The 8,880-nt window shown below is 44.4% G+C and overlaps 1 long non-coding RNA gene across 1 annotated transcript; it reads left to right on the forward strand.

Annotated features, from left to right (window-relative positions):
- The first annotated feature begins 287 nt into the window (after window positions 1-287).
- On the forward strand, window positions 288-4,562 carry LOC109747118 (uncharacterized). Its single transcript, XR_002228988.4, has 2 exons — window positions 288-1,936; window positions 2,696-4,562. It is a non-coding gene; the product is annotated as an uncharacterized lncRNA (long non-coding RNA).
- Window positions 4,563-8,880: the final 4,318 nt, after the last annotated feature.

An 8,880-nucleotide genomic window follows, 5' to 3' on the forward strand; every position in this document is an offset into this window, starting at 1 on the left:
TCTGACTGATGGGAAGTACGGTGCATCGCCGCCCTGCTCCGGTGACTGTTCTCCGTAGACTCCAGGCCGGCAGTATAGTTTTCGTAGATCTGCTCGAGGAGCATCCCTCTATGGCGTTGACCGCCACAGATCTGAAAGTACCGGTGGGGGACTCAGATCTGCAAGGAGAGACGTGCGGATCTCCACTACTAAAGCCATGGCAAGTAGCTCGTTGGGTCGAGCGTTGGAGCGACTAGTCCAGACTAGTCTGGGTGTTCGAGTCGATCGACTCAATTTGGGAGGGATAAGTTATCAGCGCTCAGCACACGGGAGGGAAAAATTGCAACCCTCCACAATCTCCGCCTCACCTGGGACCAGGCCATCGCCGCCAGCCATTAACGGCCAGGAACATTACGGCGCCCTCCTTCCGCTGGTTCTGCTCCACCCCTCTGCTGCTGTGCTCCTCCCTGGATGGACTCAATTTTTATTGTATATATTTCATATTAGGTATTAGTAGTTGAGTACTGTAAGTTGAGTACTACAGTACCATGTCGACTAGTCCAGCAGTACTCTAGACTAGTCACGATTGGTCTAGGAGTCTCAACCTCAGATCGACTACTCGACTTGTAATGCCTGAAGGTAACTAGCATCATGGTTTTTGAGTCGCTGTATAGTCGCCGACTAATCGCCAAGTCGTTTTCCAAAAATCAGGGCGACTCGCGACTTATGGCGACTATACAGCGACTTTCGTCGACTATACGCCGAGCCGCAGGGCTCGCGGCGACTCGCCAAGTCGCGATTCAAAAACCTTGACTAGCATAATTAACCATGTAATTGGTTGTTTATTATATCCTCACTGTTATTATTAAAATTCAACTCTTGTTTTCATCTTAGCTCTACTTTTTATATGCCTATGAATCTACAACTTTGCAAAATAAGCTTTTGGAGATCATGATATACAATTCTAATGTTTGTCAGTAAAAAAATTAGGTTAAATTGATGGCTTTGAACTTGATTATTTCTTATTCATGTAACTAGTAGAAGTAACTACATAGCTAGAGAATTGTCCACACAATTGTGTTGCTATTGTAAAATTATCATAAAATGTATAATGTTTATTATTGAAAATTTAATCGTGTTGCATGCCTATTATTTCATATCATTGCAAGAATAACTTTTTGTACTTTTTTTTTCAGTTTATGATTTTGGGTACCTATTTATTCTCTGTTGATAAAACATGTAGGTTTTCCGTCCTTTATGTGTTTTCTCTGGGTTGATGATATTTGTTTTTGAATTTTGTCCTTTAGTATGTTATTATTGTGTTTTTCCTTTTTATCCAAACGGAAGTGGCGTAATTGTATTGTTCTCCATATATTTCTAACTATTGTATTTATGATTTATTATTACCCCTTGTTACATAAAAAATTCAGATGACCTGGAGGCTGGTTTTAGTTTTGAGCATAAGGGAAGTATATTTCCATCCTTTCACGTGTGCAGTTGGCTAGATATTATACTACCTTATGTTTGTCTTGGAGATATAGTTGGATATGTTATACATCTCTACATATGGTTAATCTTAACTGTTGTAATCTGACTTTATGCAAGTGCCAAAGGGTGCAACTATGGTGCAAAGATTTACTTTTGTCTCGGTTGTTGATTTCATCTTTATCTTCCCAATTTTTGTGACATTCTTTTGTCGTCAGCAAATGGAGAAATTTGATGTGAACGCAAATGAAGTGCCTTGATTGCAGTTCTGCTTCCCAATTGATAACAAAACCAATTAGTAGAAGGACTGAAATTCATATAGTATGCATGGAGTTTTACTTATGTTCCCGCTTTCTATTGAAAACTTTTTTCATATGGCTATTCCAACACAATGTTTCTATGCAGGCATATATGAGGTGTGTTGATGGCGTTTCCCTCCCAGTCACCTGCAAAATACGTACAACTAGACAAGGTATGACCAATATCTTTGATGCACTGTTCGATTTGATAGTTGGACTTTTCGCAAGATTATAGGGAACCTCTGCATCATTAGTACTCTAAACAAGTGATGAAGGTTCCATTTAGAACAAGATAGGGATTCCATACTTTGCAATCACACATGAGGCAAGAAAAGACCAGCTCGTTCAGACATATACAAGCAGGACATATGACAGACAACGATTAGCTTAAGCTTATCCATTTGAACAGCTATATGCTGAAGCTGGTCCATACCCAGTCTCGCAAATCAACCACCATGTTTACGTTCTGAATTGATATTTACATGCATAGCTTACAATTCCAACTTCTACTTAAGGATATTTTGAAGTTTAGAAATCCAAGAGAACTGATTCACACATCTCCTGTTCACTAGCCACCGGCTTTATTTTGGATGCGGACATGGTCCTCTCAGATTTCAACCTGTTGAATGAATCATCATTTACATGTTAGAACGGCAAAACATTGATCATATGCAAATATTTTGAATAAAAGATTAATGTTTAACTATGCGTGGAAGTATGCTATATATTTGTATATCAGCAGCAAGCATAACACACTTAGTACTCTATTGATACCAAAGAAAACAATGGTAAGGACAAATGTGATACCCCATAGATTTAAGCGAGTATTTTTCAGAGAAATAGAGTTCACAAGTCAAGGTAAACTAGATTGGGTAGTGTTTGTGTCTTCCTGTCAAATAGGATTGTAATTATCTGAAACATCTTTTGAATAGGCTATACCGGAACTAGGGAGCAAATGGAGCGGGCCTATCAGCTAAGCCTCTGGCTTGCCCCGCTTACAAATCCTGCTTAACTAATTGCTTCTGTCTGAAATACACGGTGCTACTGTTTGAAGTAGATGTGCTAGTAGCCTACTACTGCTTCAGAACGAAATAGTAAAGTATAGTGGCATATCTTGCTGTGCGAAAATCCTTGTTACCAGTTATTATTATAGTGGCAAATTCTGATGCCCAAGTCTGATAAACAAGTGACAATTGTTTATTGAGTACTGTCTTAATATTTTCTACCATGTGTTAGTAGATAGATTATGTCAGACACTCGAGGGAAATTCGGTCAAAACGATGCAATGAGCTAGTGAAAGCTCAGATGGTTTTCAACACGCAGTAGAGTACATGGTGTTGAGTAAGATTTATATTCCTTTCATTTGTGATGAATTTTATACATGAAAGAGTGTGCACTTCTAACAGTAGTGTATTTGTTCACACACACTCACTGTCAGGGTCATGGTTAGCGCATACAGTGGGCGCCACATCATAGGATTAGTGTGTTTTAATATCTATATGTTGCATCTTACTGGTGGTCGAGTTTTGACTGTAACAGCTACTGTTACGTGACTTGACTCTTTCCGTTTTGCTCCAACTAGTCTGAGATGACCTTAGAACAGAGCAAGTTAGCTTGACATGACCTTGCAAACAGGCTGATGATATTTATTATAACTAGCATGTCATGCACACAATGATAAATAGCCATGAACAATGTATTGCTGCTTAATTTAAGATGCAACATATCTAAATATGAAAATCCAGCGTATTTGCTTAGAGGAACAACATTTTTATGTAGCTCCTCCATGACAATTGTTGCTGGTACAATGTTTGTTTTATCTGGAAGGTGTCATCAGGGGCTGATTTGAAACTAAACCCACCCTGATGCACTACTTTCCCATGGCTTAAAAGTTTCATTCCACAATATGAAGATTTGCTAAACAAATAGTGTATTTTGGGACAATGCTTGATATAACGATGAAACAAAGGACACAAATACATGGTAACAACCGAGTGCCTTTTGAAAATATACCAAGTAACCAATGCCTATGATTTTGGAATATACACCATCAACTTAAAATTGGCAAATGGCATTTAAAATAGTCAAATGAAATTTTTAACAAGCTAAATATATTCATATTAGCTCCTAGAACATTCCATCTTTTATGGACATGAAATATGCAACCACTTGAGAGGAATAATTGACTAACTGAATGCAGATTGTATATAGTCGCTTAAAGAGCAATACAATGAGTCAATGCCAATTACTTAGACCACTATTGAATTAGGAGTTGGTAAAATCCTAAACCATTATAAAGTTGGCAAACTTTGGTCTTGTACCCACATATCATGGATGGAAACAATATTTATCACCAAGGCATTGGCGACTTGGGGAATCAGATTTGAGGCCTGGATTGAGGGCCGACTCACAAGGGCGGCCGACTTTGATTTCAGAATTTAAGCATGGCAGCAAGGAGCCAAGGGTCAGGTGGGTCAGGTGCACAAGGTGCCAGCATCGCTGCTGAGCTCGGTGGCCGCCGCGAGGAGGCAAGGGTAGTCGCGTCGTGGAGATGGGAACATTGATACAATTAAAGGACGATGCTACGCTGATGCATATGACTGAAATGGATTTATTTTGTTGAGCAAAATATGATTGAAATAGATGGTGCATACTACATAGCAGTGAAAAGAAATCTGGACCCTGATGCATGTGCATCTGGCCGTTCCTGGGTGTCATGATGGCAGGAACTAAGAAGACACATTGTATAAATCCCTTGTATTTGGCTTCATTTGGGCATAATTTTTTAAATTAGTATCAGCAACCCTTCTTTCACTTCAATTTGACCTCGAATGGATGTCTGAACCCATGGATTCAGACGCTTCAGCGAAAAGAGAGCGAGAGAAAGATGGAAAGGACTCCGTACCTTGTTCTCAGTACGGAGGGGGCGGTGGTGGCTGCGTGTTGGCGGCAGCCCTTTGCTTCCGTTTTCCGATGGACTCCGCCAACTCGTCCGCCCGTGCCTTCTGTAGGTTCTTTGCGCGCTCCAAAGCGGCTGCCTCTAGTTTCTTCTCCGCCTTGCACGCTAGAACGTGGGTGTTGAACGGCACCATGCTCTCGAAGGTCTCTGGGCAGGTGGCGCACTTGAACCTCTTGTCCGGCATCTTGAGCTTAGATCTGGGGCGGCGCCGTCGCTGGAGGAAAGAGTGAGCGGGGTTGCAGGCGCTGGCTGGCGATGGGGAAGAGGGGGTCACGGCCGTATTTTTATTGGGCTTGGGCTTCTTGGGCTTAGGGGGTGCACCAGCTTGGTAACTAGTATATTATTCTAATTATTTCACAAATTCGATTACTACTCGTACCCCTTTCATAACATAATACTCCCACCGTCCTAAAATACCTGTCTCAACAGTACAAAGTTGTACTAACCTTTAGACACTTATTTTAGGACGGAAGGAGTATAATACAGTGTATTTCAATTTTGACCTTAGTAAAACTATGTCTAGTTTAATAGAAAAATTAACAAACACTTGCAGAATTAGTTACCCATTTTTTAGTCTAAACACACACCATTTTTTTTTGAGAGTACGCAAATTGCGTATCTTAGCTGTATAGAAGAGAGATGACTTTTTACAAGGTTTTTATTGCCAGGTTACTACATACCAGCAGCAGGCAACGGAGTTCCAACAGAAACTCAAACTCCTACTCCCAGACTATACTCTAAATGCTAAAATCAGCCGCTCCTCTCCATTCGACTAGTGTCCATAGCCGCATTTCCTCTTCGATGATTGCTACCAGATCCACGGCGGTACAGATTGAAGCTCGATTGCCAAACACCCGAGCGTTCCTTTGCTTCCATAGATGTTTGGTCGCATGATTTCTAGCAGCAAGCCACCAAGGTTGGATGTGGTCACACACACACACACCATTTATTGATCATAAACAAGATTCATGGGGGTACAATTTAGGTCCGGAGGATTAAGGAGCCACAAATGGCGTCCTAACGATAAGTGTAGCTACTCTTGTTTACATTTTGTCCTCCCGACTGACCTGCCCCTCCCGCGTTGCTCCCGCGAGTGACCGGGGGCGGGGGGACCCGAGCACCGTCGGGCCCGAGCCTATCCTTCCACCTCTCCTCCTCGCCGCAAGGCAAAGCCTGGTTGGCGTCGACGGCGGCGGGAACCTCTCTCCCCTCAGCGCGGCACGGTGGCGCGGCCTAGGGCGTTGACGGGGGGCTCCAGTGTGTGCCGCACTCTCACAGTGGCCTTGGGTGGCGTGTGGATGGCGGGCGGGCACGTCCGTGGTGGCTGGGTGGCTCGATCTGGTTCGGCCAGATCTGGCCGCTGGCGTCCCGGATGGCATGGGGCTGCCCGCCGGCGACGGTTGTCGGCCCTGGCTGGGGGTCCCGTCTGGTGGCTGGAGCTGGCCTTGACTAGCCATGGCTGGCGTCCTGTTTGTGCGCTGTGGGGGCTCGGGGGTGCATGGGCTGCCGGCGCCCGCGCGACATGATGTCTGAGGCTTGGTGGCGGGGTGCGGGTGGCGGTGGATACCTTCCTTTTCCTAGGTTTTAGCCGGCGGCGTGCGACTTGTGCTCGCCAAGAGGGTTGCGACCTAGGGTTTGTGCTCGGCGGACCGAATCTGGGCTCGAGCCGGATCGAAGCTCTTGCTCCGTGTAGGCGAGGTGGGCTTTGGTCCGGGGTGTGCTCACGGGTGACGCTCCTACTCTCCTCGCGGGTGTGGTGGTCAGTGGTGGTGGTCGTGATGCAATTGTGCTTGTGAGCGGATCGACGCCAGTGGCCACAAACATGTCGTCGTGTGTGCTAGCTTGGGCCAGGGCTTGCTCGCCGATGGCCGTCGGCAGTCACGGAGTCATGTCCCCCAACCACCGGGATTGGCTGGGGATGCAGGCGTAGATGCCTCCTACGGTGGAGGCGCCTACCCATACTAGGGAACTGACACTAGGCTAGGAATAGAGGGTGTGCCTCTGTTCTTTTTACCGCGATTGAGTGTGTTGTGAAGTGAGCGATGGACGGTGTCTCGCGATAAGGATGCCCGGGAGGCGGCCTCGGAACGCGGTTCGCATGGTTTGTTCGTCGGCGGGTACCATTGCGGCGGTGATGGCTCTCTTTTCCTAGTTGTGTGTGGGTGACGGGAGGTGTAGTGATGGGTGGCTCTGGCGTGCTCTCTATCATCTCAGGGGTACGGGTGAGTTGCAGAGCGAAAGCTCCGCGTCTTGGCGCCGACGACTGCGGCGCTCATGGGTGTCGTTCTTCTTGAAGACATCGACGTCATTCTTCTCTTCATGCCAGGACTCCTGGTGAAGACCTTGTCTGTTGTAGACTCGACAGTGGCGACGCTCTACGCCATTCTCCCTCTTAAGGGCATTGTCGTGGAGTTCAGGTGTACTAGGTTGTTGCGTGGCAGTGTTTTTAGATCTTTCTGTGTCTGTTGTTGCTTGCGTAGTTGCTTGCGTTCTACGTGAGCCGATTATCCCAGGATCAGCTTTGTAAGAGGGCGACCTCATCACCTTGTATCGTTTGGCCGCGTTCTTCTGCGGTTGTTGCTTTATATATAAAGCAGGGCGGAATCCTGTTTGAAAGATGGCATCCTAACAGAAGTCGTAATTTTTTTCCGGGAAGCAATGCTTTTTCGCAAGAGGCATAATATCTGCTCGCACAACCGTGCTTCCAAAAAAAAAACATAGTATATGCTTGAGAAACACATATTTGCTTATGTGAGAAGCAGATACTTTGCTTCCGTCAAAAGCATAGCCTGTGCTTTCACGAGAAGCACAACTACACTTCTCGAAAAGGCAAAAATACAGCTGTGGTTGTGCTTTTCCCTTTTTCCGCAACTTCTGCTTCTACGGTTGTTTTGCTCACAACTTATGCTTCCCCAGAACAAGTGAATCGCAACCGTGCTTCTGGGCTCCGGTTTTTGGTGTTTATTTTTCTTCGGTTGTTTTTTCTGGTTTTCTTTTATTGGATTTTTTGATTTTTGTTTTTTTTTCAGTTTTTTGTTGAAGAAAAGTTCATCAAAATCTATTCACATGAGATCTAGTTTCAAAGATCTTGACATGAGAATTCCAATAGTGAAAACGATTTGGTATTTGGATGCATGGGATAAAACACTTTGAATAAACGAATCTATGAAAAAGGGGAAAACATGCAGTGCGCCAGTTGTCAGCACCTGAGAAGATTGGGAGTGATGGGTAAGCCTTAACTAGTGATTTTACACCTTGTCGGGTTGCCGATGCCCCTATGTTGGTTTTGCCCTGGGCAATCAGTCCGACCCATGGGACTCACAAGAAAAAAGACTGGACGCCTTGTCGTTCAAGATAAGGAAGTTGGAGCTGTGTAGGACTCCCCTCCATCGATGTAGCCGACTAGCTTGTGTAATCCTAGCCCCCCCGGTATGTTATTTATGTTGGAAATATGCCCTAGAGGCAATAATAAATTGGTTATTATCATATTTCCTTGTTCATGATAAATGTTTATTATTCATGCTAGAATTGTATTGACTGGAAACTTGAATACATGTGTGAATACATAGACAACACAATGTCCCTAGTGAGCCTCTACTAGACTAGTTCGTTGATCAAAGATGGTTGAGGTTTCCTAACCATAGACATGAGTTGTTATTTGATAACGGGATCACATCATTAGGAGAATGGTGTGATGGATAAGACCCAACCGTAAGCTTAGCATCAGATCGTTTAGTTTATTTGCTATAACTTTCTTCATGTCAAGTATTTGTTTCTTAAACCATGATATTGTGTAACTCCCTGGCATCAGAGGAATACTTAGTCTGTATCCAAACGTCACTTCATAATTGGATGATCTAAAGATGCTCTACAGGTAAAGGGATGCTAATGGGTAGGGTATGGGCGGGTACAACCTCCTTCCGCCCAAACCCATACCCATAGAAACTTTCTATACCCACCCACTTCAGCACCCATGCGCATAAACTAACACCCGTGCCCATACCCATCGGGTATCCTATACCCAATGGATACCCGGTGGGTAAATTGTATAACATTTAAATTTTTAGAAGGTAGAGAAATGAGTTTAAAAATCAAGTGATGATGGGCAAGCAGTATAGCACAGACACAACCTCCTCATGTGGGAGGACTCTTGGAGGA

Source organism: Aegilops tauschii, chromosome 5, assembly GCF_002575655.3.
Source record: "Aegilops tauschii subsp. strangulata cultivar AL8/78 chromosome 5, Aet v6.0, whole genome shotgun sequence".
Lineage (NCBI taxonomy): Eukaryota > Viridiplantae > Streptophyta > Magnoliopsida > Poales > Poaceae > Aegilops > Aegilops tauschii.